The following is a 14,917-nucleotide window of genomic DNA, read 5'->3' on the forward strand; positions in this document are numbered from 1 at the left end:
GAGTTGGAAAGTTATTGGGATTGGCTTTTTTCCATTCATCAACATTTCATGAAAGAGACTGGATTTGTGGCAAAATTACGATTAAGCACATTACTGAATTTCTCTGCAGAGTTTAAGATTGCAGTGTATAAGGAACTAAGAATTGACACACAAAGTCATTACATTGCTGTTTAAGTGACATGTGTTTTATGTTCATAAACAAAGAGCAGATCCCAGACGAGCCGCATTTAAAGGGCAGTCATTTATGTTCCAAAATGAAAATATAGGATTAAAAGTAGTTACAGTCAGTCAAAACTAGGGGGGGGGGGGAAGGCAGAAAAAATCAACAACAGCAAAAAACAAACAAACAAAAAAAACCAACACCGACACAAAAAAACCCAAACAAACCAAAGAGCACTTGCTGCTTAAATTTAACTCTGTCTGGCCATACCTTGTTAGCCTTTCTCGTGTTGAGTAATATTTGATTGATTTTACTGAGACTGTTTACAAGTACAGTTCAGTTCACTGACATGGCTGGTTGAATTTCCTCAAACAACACGCTCTCATTCTAGTCTCATTTTAGTGATGGTTCCTCCAATTCACACCAGCATTAAAGAAGGAGCTGTGAGTAATCTTAAGTGTTTGTACATTACTGGACCTAAAGACATAACTTCCTACCTGCAGGTACCCTACAGAATGGCAAACCTGAGTAGTTTAGACAAAATCCATGAAAAAGAAAGAATAGGTAGACATCAGAGAAATCACAACAGGGGCTGAAAGAAAAAGGAGACAGAAAAATCCATTACAAATGAAAATAATAAAGTCCCTTAAACTTTGAGGAAAAAATAGAAGCTCATTTTGCACAAAGATAGTGAGATGTGTTCATTGATCTTTTTAAGAGTCAAGGAGAAATTGGCCAGCAGCTGAATAAAAGAAAATGAAGTTCCATTAATACAATCCATCGAAAGACAACTCGGGTAAATTGATCAATGCAGCACAAATAATTTCTAACCTTTCCCTTCTTTAGAGAAGATGTTTGGGTTTTTGTTCTGATTTTTTTTCTCCTCTCCCAAAGAGTGTAAACAGCACACATCACCAATTTCAAGTGCTTTTTAGATGGCTTTTCTAGCAATAATTGAAGAATTTCTGGAACTAAACATAGTAATGGCTTTTCTTCTATCCCTCTCCTTCATCTCACCCTCATTGCCTTGAAGAATATCAATACATTGAGAAAGTTTGAGGGCTTCTTTTCCCTCATTTTTAAATTCAATCATCTTCCTTCTCTGCCTACTCCTTCAAAGAGTTTTTTGAAACATCTGGCAATTAAAAAACTAATGCAGCCATCACCATGGTATCTGTGTATGCCAGGGAAACTTCATATTGACTGAAATGCAAGAAGGGCCCAAAGGCCAAAAGATTTTTAGTCCTTGACAGCCCTTGCTACAATCCTGGCCCTTTACCTTGGATAGTAAAGCTCTTGCTTGTAGAAGTGGCAGGCCTTTCATTGACTTCTTTGTGTTAGTCAGATGTCATATGCAGGAGAGTGTTTGGAACCTGAAACTGCTGCTACACAGATGCAGCATCCTTTATCCAGAGGAATTATGCAAGCTGAAGTTCCCAACTCTCTTCTTTTTTGTAAAAGTAACTATTCTTGCCTCCCAGAAATGTGAAAGAGAAACAAATTTGTTCATAGTAAAATAAGCCTACAAACTCTAACGATTGGGATATATTTCTTTCCCAACTAAAAAAGGTCTCTGAAAATCAAAAACATGAGAACCAAACTTGACACTTGGGATTTGGCATTTTCACACAGCACCAAGTGCAAATCTAAAACTATTCTAATTTTGCTTACTGGGATAAAATGCTGTGATTTGCATTGAAGCCACAAATTAACAATTAGAGTATGGCAGTTAATGAAACAAAAGAACCAATGCAGCACCTTTGTGAATAGGCTGTAACCTGTGTTTATAGAGGAAGCTTTGTATCATCCCCTTGGGTTCTGTGAATGAAATGGGCCTTCGCATACGCTGCATAATTGTGAAAACATGAGGCTTTGTAGTCAAATACCCAAAATACACTCCATTTCATAAAGCTGCATCACATAACTCAGCAGCATAATCATTTTCTTCTCCGTGAGCAAGTTGTTTCTTACCCCTGAGGCAGAGCTTCATTCAGGTCAGATATGAAGTTATGTGAAGGTCAGTGTGGGAAAGATCAAACTACACCTGTCTAGATCACACCCACTCTGCTAATAAAAAGGTATATTCCCTGCCTGGCTTGCTCTCAGAAATCTTACACAGAATGGTAAAATGTTCCACAAAATGATTGGGTCCTAAACTATGCAGAAAAGTCCTCGAAATAAATCATTATCACAAATATTTTAACACAGACATCTTTCTGACACAGCTTTCATTGCATGCAAATATTTAAGCTCATGCTTAAGCTTGTTCTGATATCCCATCGTTGAACCTGCAGAGGGGCATTAGTGATTCAGAACAGGATATTATCCACTGACAGATAATCATTGTCTGTTCAGAAAGTTCTCGTTTTACAGTACAGCTGGTGTCTATCAGCTGTGATAAAGAGTGGTGCAGGGAGATTTGTACAGTTTAGAGGGGCTTTTTAAGAGAAAGTGTAGAGTAAATATCAGCAATCACCATTTAAGTAAAATTAGCAAGAAGCCAAGACCTTCTTTGCTCCTTTGTAGGAAAGGGTGAAAGAATCAATTTCCCTCTCCTTTATTACTTAAGTTACCCCTACACAGAATTATTCAGATGTCTTTCCATTTAAATCCTAGAATATGTTCTAAAAGCTTACGTAGATAGTTATTTTCATTTTTCTTATCACTAAATATAAAAATACATTTTCTACAAAAGCAAATGGATTAATTAAAGGAAATGTTAAATGAGATGTTTATAATTTTCATACAGAGAAAATTAGCCTCACTTTTAGCCTGAGGATATTGCATCACACAGACTTCTTGATGCATCTGTAAGGGACACACAAATGAAGGGCTTTATTTTTTTTCACAAACCCAGTGAACTTCAAATTTTACAAGGTTGTGTCCAGCAGTGAAGTCAAAGCCACGAGGGATTCTGGGAGCTAAGATCACACGGAAGATGTTTTATTACATGATGGGAAAAGTGGGAAAGGCTGAACTTTCAACCTTTTTTGTGAAAGCATATGAATACAAAAATCAAGCTGATATACAATAGCAACTAATCATCAAGAAAGACAATTGTTAGTGACTTGTGAAAGAAATCGCCAGCAGATAAGAAACAATTGGAAAATATTGCTGGTTTTCTGCACCTACCTTATTTAAGCTTGGAAAGCAGTTTTCCTCTCTCTGTAAGCTTTGAGACAATCAGAGATGTTAAACAAGAAGGAAATCGGGTCTTCACCTCTCTTGGTTTTTAGGAAGAAAGGAAGGAGTATGTTGGTTAACACTTAAGGACCTTTTATGCATAGCACAAGAAATAAGGATGTTAAGCAATGGAGCCGTCACTGACAAGCACCAGAAAAAGCCAGAACCAGAGGATAACAATGAATATGTGGCCTCTTGGAACTCTTTTCCCTCAGAGATATCTCTGCCAAAATAGCTTCACTTACATTTGAGAACTTTACCGAAGAAATTATCAAGGACTTTCTGAAAGTGATTTTTCTGTATACTGTGTGTAAATCCACAGATGAAGATAACACTGAGGGATGGGCATTAGCGATGGAAAAGCCCTGCAAAAGTGGAAGATTCTTTTCTTTCCTAATCACTTGCTTGAGCTGTGCCATTAGTGAGGTCTCCAACCAGACAATACCTGTTTTGTTCTCCTGATTTTGACCTGAGTATAAAATATACTGTACCACACTACTTGCTAATACTGTAACAGATTATTTTTTACTTCTTCTGTTTCCCCACAGTACCTGGCAGCACTTCCCTGCACTCTCTCTTAGTTAAGGAGGTGGAAGGTCTGAACTGCTTATCAGATAAGTTGATGTAGATTCATCATTCTCCATCTCTATCCTGAAGAAGCAGTCACACATCTGATGTTAATCCTAAAACCATATTCTATATAATAAAATTTCTTGTGAAAACTCTCCCTACAGCATTGTATGTTAGAATGACAATATTAATCATCCAATGGCATTTGCACACCCACAGTATCATTTCCAAAATCCTTGCCAGTTTTCTTATGTGGAATCTGCTAGGTTTAATGAAGCTTTTAATTGACTGCATTAAACACCACCCCACCACCAGCCCCAATTCACAACATGGATATATAGTCCTTGTTAGAAGAAACACCCTTATATTTGGCAATAGGGCAACTTCCCAAGAGGGGTTTCCAAGTGTCTCTGACTTCTGTCAGTTTGAAATAGAACTACTGCGTCCAGAAGTGTGGAATTTCTTCTAATAAACATAAAGTAAGATCAATCCATCCAAAATCTAAGCCCACTTTAGTACCCAGCCACAGTTACTGCAGAACCCAGCACTCTGGCAGACATTTAAGGATGGAGAAGTGGAGGTAGATGTGTGTTAGTCACGTAGATGAAGGGTCAAATTACAGAAAGAAACCTATAAACCGAATTGCTTTCCATTCTTTTTCCTTTCCTCAGTTTATGCCACAAATGTACCACTTTGTGACAGAATGTTGGTTATTATTTTGTCTTTTTTCCCCTTGTATGTTAAATTTAATAGAAAAATCCAATTATTATGTAAAGAGAGCCTTGCTATAATTGTCACAAACAAGTTAGCATAACAATGAAGAGCAGCAACTTCCTGAAGTCAAAGAAAGTGCTGATTTATGAATGTCTCTGAGGTGTGATTGATATGGAATGTTCTGAAGCAATATTTTCAATGTTTCTTCTTCATTTTACAGCTGCTTCCTCAGATCATCCTAGCTGAAGCATGTTTGCAAAGGAAAGTTGCTTTGGAAGTGGGAACTTTCCACAAATTCATTTTCTTTTCTTTAAAAAAAGAAAAAAAAAAAAAAACAACCACCAAACTGAGCCTACAAAAGCCATTATTTAAACAACCTCCTTTTTGAAATGTTTCCGGCAGATGTTTATGTAGAGAATGTGCTGGAGCTCCTTCAGTAAGACACAGAAGTGACATTTCTTGAGGGTTTTAGCTGGAGAATTTGTCTTTCACATCATGTCTTTAAACATCTGCAAAAGGCAACAGAATCTTTATTATCCTGCTAACTTGAAGAAAGGCGCAATGCACAGTCCTGAGTCCTTAAAAAATGTTATTTAATGGGACTGACAGATGAGAAATATCCAGCGCTAATGTTTTCCTTCAGTAGAAATTCACCTCTTGACCTTATGACTCCAGAGTACGGCTGCTGCCTTCTAAAAAAGAATATTTCCTTCCATTCAGATGTGCTTTCTATGGTTTTGTTGTTTTGTTTTTCCTTATTGCTCAGTTATTTGCTTTAGGGGAAGGTATCATCATCAGGATTCAAGCAAAAATAAGATTATAAATACTGCAAGAGCACTTGTGCTAGGTCTGGTTTATGGCACTTGTGCTTCCAACCCTCTTTTAATTTCCTCAGTTAGATATTTTTCTTCTCCCTCACAAAAATCAAAGCTCCCTTTTCTTTTAAATGGATTTTCAAAGAGTGGTATAATTCAGCTTTCCTATTCCTTTGCTGGAGTTTGGTTATTTGCTGTTGTGCAGAAAATATGGACTGGGGCCATTGCTCAGGACTACTCAGGTTGGCCCTTCTACCTTACAAAATAACTTTTTAAAGAAGAATTCCATTTATCTTTTGGTTGTCTGGATGGTTTCCGGTTCAGGTTGGAGGGGGGCAAAGTTTGCCTGGGGGCTTTTGTATTTGGGCTCTATTGTATTTTGGTTGTTGAAGCTTTTTTCCCTCCTCCTCCTCCTTCTTCCTTTTCTCTTTCTCTTTTCTTTTTTTTCTTTTTTTCTTTTTTTCCCCTCCCTCAAGGGTTTTCTCTGGGAAAAGTTTTCTGGGCTTCCATCCAGCCAGTGTCACAATTCACAGCTGTACTGTTTGATTCAAGTACTTCAAGCTGCCAGTGAGGTAGAGCCAAATGAGATTAAGGGCTTTTTTATTAAAGCAAGCACCCGCATGTGCTGGTATGGTCGAGGCTACGTCAGGCGTTCCAATACGAACCCCAATTTCTGGAGACCTTTAGTTCTCAAACATAAAATATTTATGCCAGGCTGAAACCTGACCTAGATGTACTCATCTGGGAGGAGCTGTAACTCTTTGCAAAGAAACGGTTTGGCTTTTATTAAGTTACAGCTTCAAGAAAGGAAAATGTACTGTTTTCTGGATAAGCAGCTGAAAAAAAATATGAAAGTTTAGCTATGTATGTTAAAAAGAGCGACAGGCATAAATTAAATAGATCTTTTAAATGATGAATTTTAAGAGAAGGTATGTTTTAGGAAGCAGGAGATTAATCTGTGAGCTTCTTGCCCTGGCACATGGTGGATTTGAACCCTCCATGCTGGTCAAACTGGGACACTCCCAGCACTGCCTGCCACACTCTGCTCACCCCACCCCAAATGTCACCTCTGAGGCCCAACTATGATGCCCAACCATTTATATTACTCTTTTTGTTGGGATAAACTGTACAGAGTTATGTGATGTGAAACTAAATACCACTGTTACTTTTATTTCAGATGTGAGCCAAAATCTGAACCTGCATTTTCAGAGAGAAATGCATTTTTAAGCTCCCTTTCCTTTTGAAAAGCAACAGAATTAAAACAGTTCTTTTTAATACTGATTCTTATCTTTTGTGTCAACATTTCTGAAGATAAATGAATTAATATTTTAAACACAAGCATACATGTTTCAATGGAAAACCTGATGTGCTGTAGTAGAGCTGATCAAAAATGTTTGAAAAAATAAGGAAGAAAATAAGAAACTGTAAAGAAAAAAACCAATTCACCACTCTAAAATTATTTTTTCCGTAAGTTTGAGCTAACTATAAAGTGGATCAGAAGGTTTTGAAGGTTGCTGAGATTGCAAAACTTGAAATTCTCAGACAGAAGTAGCCTTTTGCAACCTAAGATTGCCCTCTGTCTTCCCATTTTGCCCCAGCTGGGTTACTAAGCATCACATGGAAACATAGAATCACATGAAGCCCTTTGTGCTTGGGATTGTCCTGACCCACATGCAGGGATACCCACATCCTCATCTCTGCTGCTCATGGAATCTTAGCAGCCTTTGAGACTTAAATGCCGATACACTGCTTAAGTCTACAAGACTTAAGAAGAAATCAAAGGCAGCCACATTAATATTCTGTGCAAATGTGAAGAAGCCATGAAAGCTTTGTTTGTTGCTAAAGAAACCAACTAAATCAAACAAGTTGAAGAAAACAAAGACTTGTATAATTGTTTTAATTAAAACTACCACTTATTCCAGAAAAAACTGCAGCACAGTCGTGCTCTCCAAACATGTCTTGCTTAGACTTGCATGCTCAAAAACGATGTTTAATAAGTGAAATAAAACATTGCCAGCCATTTTCCAGTCCCCTTTGACGCAAAAGCTCCAAAACAAATTGCAAGAAACCCATGCAAAACTTTGTGATGTTTACTTCAGATTTTATCCAAGAGGAATTTATGGAACTCGCCATTCAACTCCAAAAGCATGTTATCTCAAATGAAATGTAACGCTTCTTAAATCTTCAAAGAGCATCGTGGCATTTAGCCATAAAACTCACTGTGACTTTAGACATTCAAAAACAGCATTACTGCCACCATCAGACTGCCCTATATGGATATTTTAAACCTTCATGGGCACAAATTTGCTTTTTTGGGTCTGGGCCCTCTATACATTCGGTCTCTAGTAAATGGTAGAGAAGCCATAGAGCTCCTTTGCCTTTCACTGGCTGCTTATCCCCTTCACCTCTTCCCACTCCACAAGAGTACTTTGGCATCTCAAAATAAGTCAGATACAGAAGGGATCGTTGTAGTTTCTCAGCTCCTGGAACCAAGCCTCTGCTTTTTAATGCAAAGTATGAATGATATAAATACATCTTAATTTTAATTGAAGGAGAATGTCTGACCTTTCTACAAAATAGTGTCACATAAGGTTCCTGTATTTCTTGTGACCTTTCCAATGCTCATTAGGCTGTTAAGCATGCAAGTTCAGCTTAAATTTGAAATATTTTGTCTCCCTCGAATATAGACTGGCTTTCACTGCAAAATTTGGTCCCACATTTCACTGTTGGTATATGAATCCAGAACACTGTCACTGTGTGGTAAAGAGGCAGTTATAAAATCTGAACCACACTTGCTTTCTCCTCTCAAATAATCTGTTCAGATACTGCAGTTTTGCTTGAACATTTCTTTTATCTTCTTTTCTCAGCACTCTGGGAGCTCCTTATCTTCACCAATACTTGGATTTGTGTATGTGTATGTTGGGAACCATTTATGGTATGTATTAATTCATTATGTCATTTCAAAAATCTTATTTTTTTCCACGCTTCCTAAGCATTAGCATTTTTAAACTTGGGAGAGGGTGGGGGTGACTGTTAGAAAAATCCCACAGGAAGCCATAATTTATCGATGAAAGACTTGAAATTTTCTTCTAAACATGTTATGTTGACCTCTTTGGAGACTGTAAAGAAGCTTATGGTAACAGCTCTTTTTTGTCTTTTCTTTCCTTTTTTTTTTTTTTTGCAGTGGCTGAGTGACTGAAATAATTTGAAGTCTGTTTTTGCTAGAACCTGATCACCACCTGTTTGAGTGAAGAAACTGAGGACTGTTTGAAAGTAATGCCTTTGGCAACACATACACCTTGCTCAGTCTGTCTCACATCTTCGTCTTATCATATAAAAGGCTTTTCCAAGCGTTGCCTGAGAACAGTGAAAACCTCATTATGAGCTGAAAACTGTTGGGGATTTCAATGTTGATAATGAAAATCTTATTTATGGAATTGCTGAATAGGCATATAAAGTCTAAAAAGCAACAGCCTACTAGACAAAATAATAGTCCAAGGGAAAAGGAGTAATGTAACTATGTCATTCCTATTTTATAATGGCTTTTTCCCTGCATGGTCGTAATGAGAGAGAGTCAAAGAACTGTGAGATGCAATTGTTTCTGGCATCTCCCAGCCTGATTTCAGAACTCATGTGGGTTTCCCATGTCCAGTTGATATCTTGGTAGTATGCAAAAGGCGTGATCTGTCAGAGACTGCTGAAGATGTGGATGCATTTTTCTGCTCAACAGCCTTTAGGCTCATGTAAGAAAAAGTGCGAACCCTCATCAGCAAAGGAAGAAAAAAATAAGTATGTTTTCTAAAACACAGGCTAGGTTCTCTCATGAGTTGTGCTGTCTCTGTAATGCTACAGAAGCATGTGTGCTAAATACAGCCCTTCTGTGACTAAACCCATCAGATACATGTAAAGCTGAGATGTTTAGCAGGGAGATGTGTGTTGTAGGGGAATAAAGGCTACACAGTTTTCCAACTCTACTTCATTACATGCTTTTATTCCACTGAAATCAGTAATCATGTCAGAACAGAGCTAGTAAAATATGATGGGAAATAAGGGCCTTTAATACAAACCTCTCTGCCTGTCTGTCCTTTTATAAGGCACCTCCCAACATAGTGTCTGAGTGCAGAGTTCCTCACCCTCATCTGATTTAAAACTTAAAATGGATGCGGTGAAGACTTACCGTCCATAGTAAACTGCTCGAGATGAATCAGCTGTTCAGATTAGCCTCACAGAAATGATAATGGGGCTCTGTGTTCACAGCTGAGTTATTTAAACTGTCTGATTTGGTCCACAGCTTCCTTGGACATTAATAGGTTGACTGCTATGTCGCTGAACTTAGTGCATGGAAGGTCAGCCTTTGAAAAGCTAAATAAGGTAAGTGCAAACTGAAGCATGTTCCAGGCGATACCGCGCACTCTAAATGCACTTGAAACCCCTAAGAATCACTGCTGCTCCTTAGCATTTCTCCATATCTGATTTCAAAGTGGTAGATCCTTGGATCGATGCTTTGGTTTTGATCTCTCATCCACCAGGAGATTCGGGGGTTGCTCACATGTTACAAACATATGCTGCTCCTGATGCATCTTGAGCAAAGCGGATTGAAAACTTCTTAGAAGGCAGCTTTTCATCAGCAAACGCAGACTTAGATGAATTGGAAAGATTTCTCAGGACTACAGCAGTTTTGCTGAAATTGCTGAGAGGGAGCATTATCAGGCAAGGACACTGCTCTTCCATAAAGACAGAATGCTTCATTTGACTTCTGTTTGATGATATTGTAAATTCTGACTTGAAGCCATTAAGGCAAAATGAAGAATTCAAACAGTATCAAGATGGAATGTTTTCTACTGTCCCAAACAAAGCACAATTCAGTTTAAGTATCTGTGATGATCTCTACATTGTGGCAATCTCATTTTTGTGATACATGTCATCATTTAGATTATTACTCCTATTTGAAAGAAAAGCAAATTTTGACATGCTGATGTTTCCTCCAGACCCGGCAGCCCACGCGAGTGATTGGAAAAGTCAGAGTAAGAGCATCTCTCTTCCCTTTCCACAAGCCCTCACTTTGATGCAGGACTGTGGCAGGGGGGAGAGGAGGGAGAAAGATAAGAGTTAGTTTGTCATCTATAAATAGAGACAGCCCTTCACACTCACTTTCTTGAGAAGTCTTAGAGCACTAGGGGAAAGGAGAACAGAATAAATTGAAGAGATGCTGGGAAAGTTCTGAACATTTCAGAAATGTTCAAAAGCATTGGACTCTGGCAGTCCAAGTTTAGAGGCTTATTCTTTCAATAGACACCATGAATTAGTTTCTCAGGTTTAATTCTGTCCCGTGTCTACCAGCTGGAAGGTTTGTTGAGCAATAAGTGTAAATGTTTGTAGATCATAAATCACTGCCCATGGCATCCTTGTTTTCTACTGACCTGGTTGTAGTTACTACAAGTTTCTGATGCAGTGGTGCAAAATACCAGGCAGAATCAGCAGCTGGGTCCAGGCCTAGATTTTTAGATTGTGGGAATTACAAGCTGAAAAAGATTGTTGGGAAGTTTAGTAAAGGTGGGTTGTCATCACACTTTGACCTGAAATGGAATAAAACTGTCCACTGCTAAGGGACCTCATAGCAAAGCTGCCAACATTACTCAAAAGTATTTTTAAAAGAATTGTTTTATAAGGGCTTTACTATATTGGATTTCTTCCTGCTTCCTTTTTTTTTTTTTTTCCAATAGGTGAAGAGGATGTAGAAAATAGACCTTATATGGAAAACTGTGAACCCTATGGTGGCATCTGTAGTAAAGGATCATTTTGTGGGAGGTAGGCAACTAGGCCATTGCTGGTGTTGATTAAAAACAGTCTGATCTCATGTTAAAAAAGATAACAAAAAGCCTGTCCTCTAAACCAACAAGCAAGTGATACCCAAGCCAGGAAGCTCAAAATCAACAAAATAAACCTTATTCCAAAAGCTGGGTTTGGTTATTAATTGACTGATTTCCTACCAATAAGAGCACACTTTCAGGCTGGTGGGCTTGATGAGAGGTACTTGAAAGCCCAAACTGAACAAGCATGTGAAATATTTAAGGCCACATTTTTATATTTATTAAAAACAGCCTAAATAATTAAACTAGTTGATTCACTAGTGGCTTTCAGGCTCATGCCCAGAGTGAAAGGTCATGACCTGACATACCAGGGCCCCACTTGGTACCGATGATTGACAGGAAAAGGAAATAAGTTGATATCTTTCACGTGGGAATCACAGCTTGTAGCAACTATGAGCAAGTGGGCTATTTGGACTTTGTGGGAAAACTTAATTGTGTTATTATTCAAAATCTTCGTTCCCAAAGTTGGTTCAATGGTGATTTATTTACTTATGTGATAAAACAGCTGTGTACTGTAATAAAATACAGGTCACTTGCTGATGTTTAATGCACAAAAGTGGGGATATGTTTGGTTTCTTTCACTTTGAACTTACAATCACACTAGGCAGCAGGGATGACTTTGAATTATTAGGAATTTTCTGTTAGTGTATTGGAAATAATTAATGTTCTCATTGTACTATATATTCTTCAGTGCTTGGTTATGGAGAAGGAGGAAGGCACCAAACACTGAAATATGAGCGCCTCTCCACCATATGCTTTCATTATTTCTTTATAATGATAAAAAGGGGCTGCATTCAGTGCCAGACAATGTCATGGCCCCAGAGATTTCAGTGGCCTGCAGAAAAAAGGAGAAAAAAGCATTTATGATATGAATGAGGATTTGAAATGGCTTTTTAAAAAAGGCCTAAGATCCACTTTCACCCTAAATTCTGAAATCACTTGGAAGATGTCTAGATGCGAGTTTGAAGAATAGCAACTTTCCACCAGGCTCTGTTTTATGTGGAGTGTTGCTGCCATCTTCACCAGGCTTTGTTACAAGGTCACATAATTGTACCAAGCAATAGGGCACAGTCTAACTTCACATATTGTCTGATTTGTTGTAGCAATGAACCCTGTCATCTTTATCCAGAGTACATATTCTTTATTCTTTACCCCAGTCATTTACCAGTTAGCCAAGTGATGCTCGTTTTGTTTATCACTCTGAGGTGAGAAGCTGAGGGAGTTTCACACCAGCTGCCCTGTCATTGTGCCTTTCTGCTCCTTCCCCAAAGCCTGAGGTCTGGGGACAGCGTGAACTGTGCCAGACTGCAGCTCCGTACCACACTCCAGGGATCTTCTATCCTTTTGCAGAAATGCCATGCACTACCAGTTCCTGCAGGACTGTGTATGGGCTGTTGGATCATAACAGTCCATTAAAAGTCCCATTAAAGTCAAAAGTGGTTTTACCCCAGGACAGGCCACGATGGAAAAGGTTTGCACATTTCAGCTTGGTGTGACACAACAGTTTGGGTGATAAAGCAGGCGCTCCTGGCATTTCCCTCAGACTATCTCCAGTATAACTTCTTTTCCTAGTCTTTCTCATATCGTATTCCCGGTGTAGAGCAAAGCAACTCTGCTTGGGAAGCTGTGGAAACTCTACCACTCATAGCACAGTCTCCAGGAGAATTTTAAGCCTTAAAATAATCTGATTCTAACACCAATAAACAAGCATGGTTACACAGTAAATCAAGATAAAGGTTGCTTCACAGAGTAAGAACTGGTGGCATTTCTTTTGCATTGTTTTGATGTTATTCCTTTATATTTAACATTGGGCAATAGTGCATGGTATTTTACAAATAGGACAGACATCAGATCCTGCCACAGGAGTGCAATTCTGTGATAAGTAAATTATACTTACTGGCAGAGAAATTAAATTTAAAAAAAAAATAAGTCTGGGGCAATAACATACTCAAACTTGAACATCTTTCTGCAGCAATACCAACCTACTTCCTCTGAACATTTGAGCAGAAGGGGGAGCTTCTCAGGACTTTTTCCCTTGGAAAAAAAAAAGGTATGCACTTCAGGTACCTACCTGTCTTGAAAGGAAAAAGCCATGATTAACCCAAATCCAGCCATTTTCTAGAATTTATTCAATTACAAAATGGAGACACTACAAAGAGGAGACCAGTTATCACCAGAGCTGTCAAAGAAGTCCCAGCTGCAGATGTGTGGAAATGTGTCCCCTGTGTTAGAGGCTACAGTCTGAGCTTACATAGCCCAGGAAAGTGTTTAAAAATCATGATGACACTGGTTTATGACTGACTTTGTCTAGATTCAGCCTGAACATCAAGAGGCAAAAGGCTCTCTATCCCGTGCCAATTCTCTGATCTTCCCATTCCCCTCCGCCTCCCCACCTCCAGGCTCTCTGTCTCAGCAGCTCCCTGAAGTGAGCACCATGACATGAATCTAGAAGTGAAGAAGCCCACAACTCTTCAGAAAAGAGCAGTTACTCTTAGCTTTGTTTTGCTGATGTTTTTCTTTCTTCTCCCCCCCCGTTTTTTTTTTTAAGAAAACAGAAAGCCTGCCAAAATTTGGGCTCTTTGATGTGCTTTGGAAAGAAAAACAATGCTATCTATCCAAGCCCTCTGAAAGGAACATAAATATGTCATTTTAAGACATGAATTACTTGAGAGGAACAATCAATACATTTCACAATTAAAGATGGTCAAGAATTTTTTGATGTTTTGCTGGAAATTTGTTATTAAGAAATTTTCAGAGACATTTGCCGGTTTCAGTGAAACTTTCTTTGGGAAAATTTCCTGAATTTATTGTAGGTGAAAGGCAGGAGGAGGAAGAAGGGGAAAGACACTGATATTTGCTGTAGAATATTCAATAATCTAATAATATCCCTGGGAAATATTCTAGACCCCATTCAAGCTTTTCTTCTGTCAATTTGGTTTGAGTGTGTGAACCTGCCTCATCCATTTCACTCATCCTACTTTGGGATGAGTAAAAAAATGGGTCGTAAAAGCAGTATCTGTTTTGTTTTGTTTATTTGTTGATTCAGCTTTGAGTGGACACTTGCTGTATAAAACTCTTCAGCTCTAAATGAGACACTGACTTCATTGTCTCAGGAAATTTGCTTTAGATGGAAGCATCCCAGGTTGAAATCTTTGGCCAATAAATGTAGGGAAGCTTTTGAAGCTGCAACCTTATAAGTTATAACCTGGTAACTAAACTTCTGTTTGTCCTCTATTTTTGAGGTTTTTCCTCCATCACTCCAACAAATCTTGAAAGAGCTGATTTATGCAATAAGAGGTTTTGACATTTTTATTAAGTCCAGGCACTTAATAAAGACATTCTTTCTGCAATGTGATTAAACTGAGGTAAAGAAGCACTTGTGCTATTTCTCTCTTTTTATTGAAGTTTTTAACAGATTTCCTTTTTTGCCTTCCTGTGACAGTGCCTGTTGCATCCTTTACACTATCTGCTCTCACTTTCCACAGCAATGGCTGTGTGGGAAATGCATCTGCTTGTACAACTGAGCTTTAAGAGGTTTCTATTTATATCTACTATTTCTAGTCGTGTGTTTTCAAAGAAAAATAAGTAGAAAATAGACATAGACT

The 14,917-nt window shown here is 38.3% G+C and overlaps 1 long non-coding RNA gene across 2 annotated transcripts in view; it reads left to right on the forward strand.

The window, feature by feature from the left end:
• Positions 1-14,917, forward strand: part of LOC113987308 — a 226,652-nt gene that overhangs the window by 121,287 nt on the left and 90,448 nt on the right. For both annotated transcript variants that reach the window (XR_005565284.1, XR_003540488.2), the window contains exons 2-6: positions 8,310-8,377; positions 8,627-8,715; positions 9,734-9,813; positions 11,166-11,250; positions 13,285-13,362. This is a non-coding gene — a long non-coding RNA (uncharacterized LOC113987308). The remainder of the gene's footprint in view (positions 1-8,309; positions 8,378-8,626; positions 8,716-9,733; positions 9,814-11,165; positions 11,251-13,284; positions 13,363-14,917) is intronic.

This window comes from Pipra filicauda, unplaced genomic scaffold (assembly GCF_003945595.2).
Source record: "Pipra filicauda isolate LSUMZ 115617 unplaced genomic scaffold, ASM394559v2 scaffold44_size3831614_pilon, whole genome shotgun sequence".
Classification (NCBI taxonomy): domain Eukaryota; kingdom Metazoa; phylum Chordata; class Aves; order Passeriformes; family Pipridae; genus Pipra; species Pipra filicauda.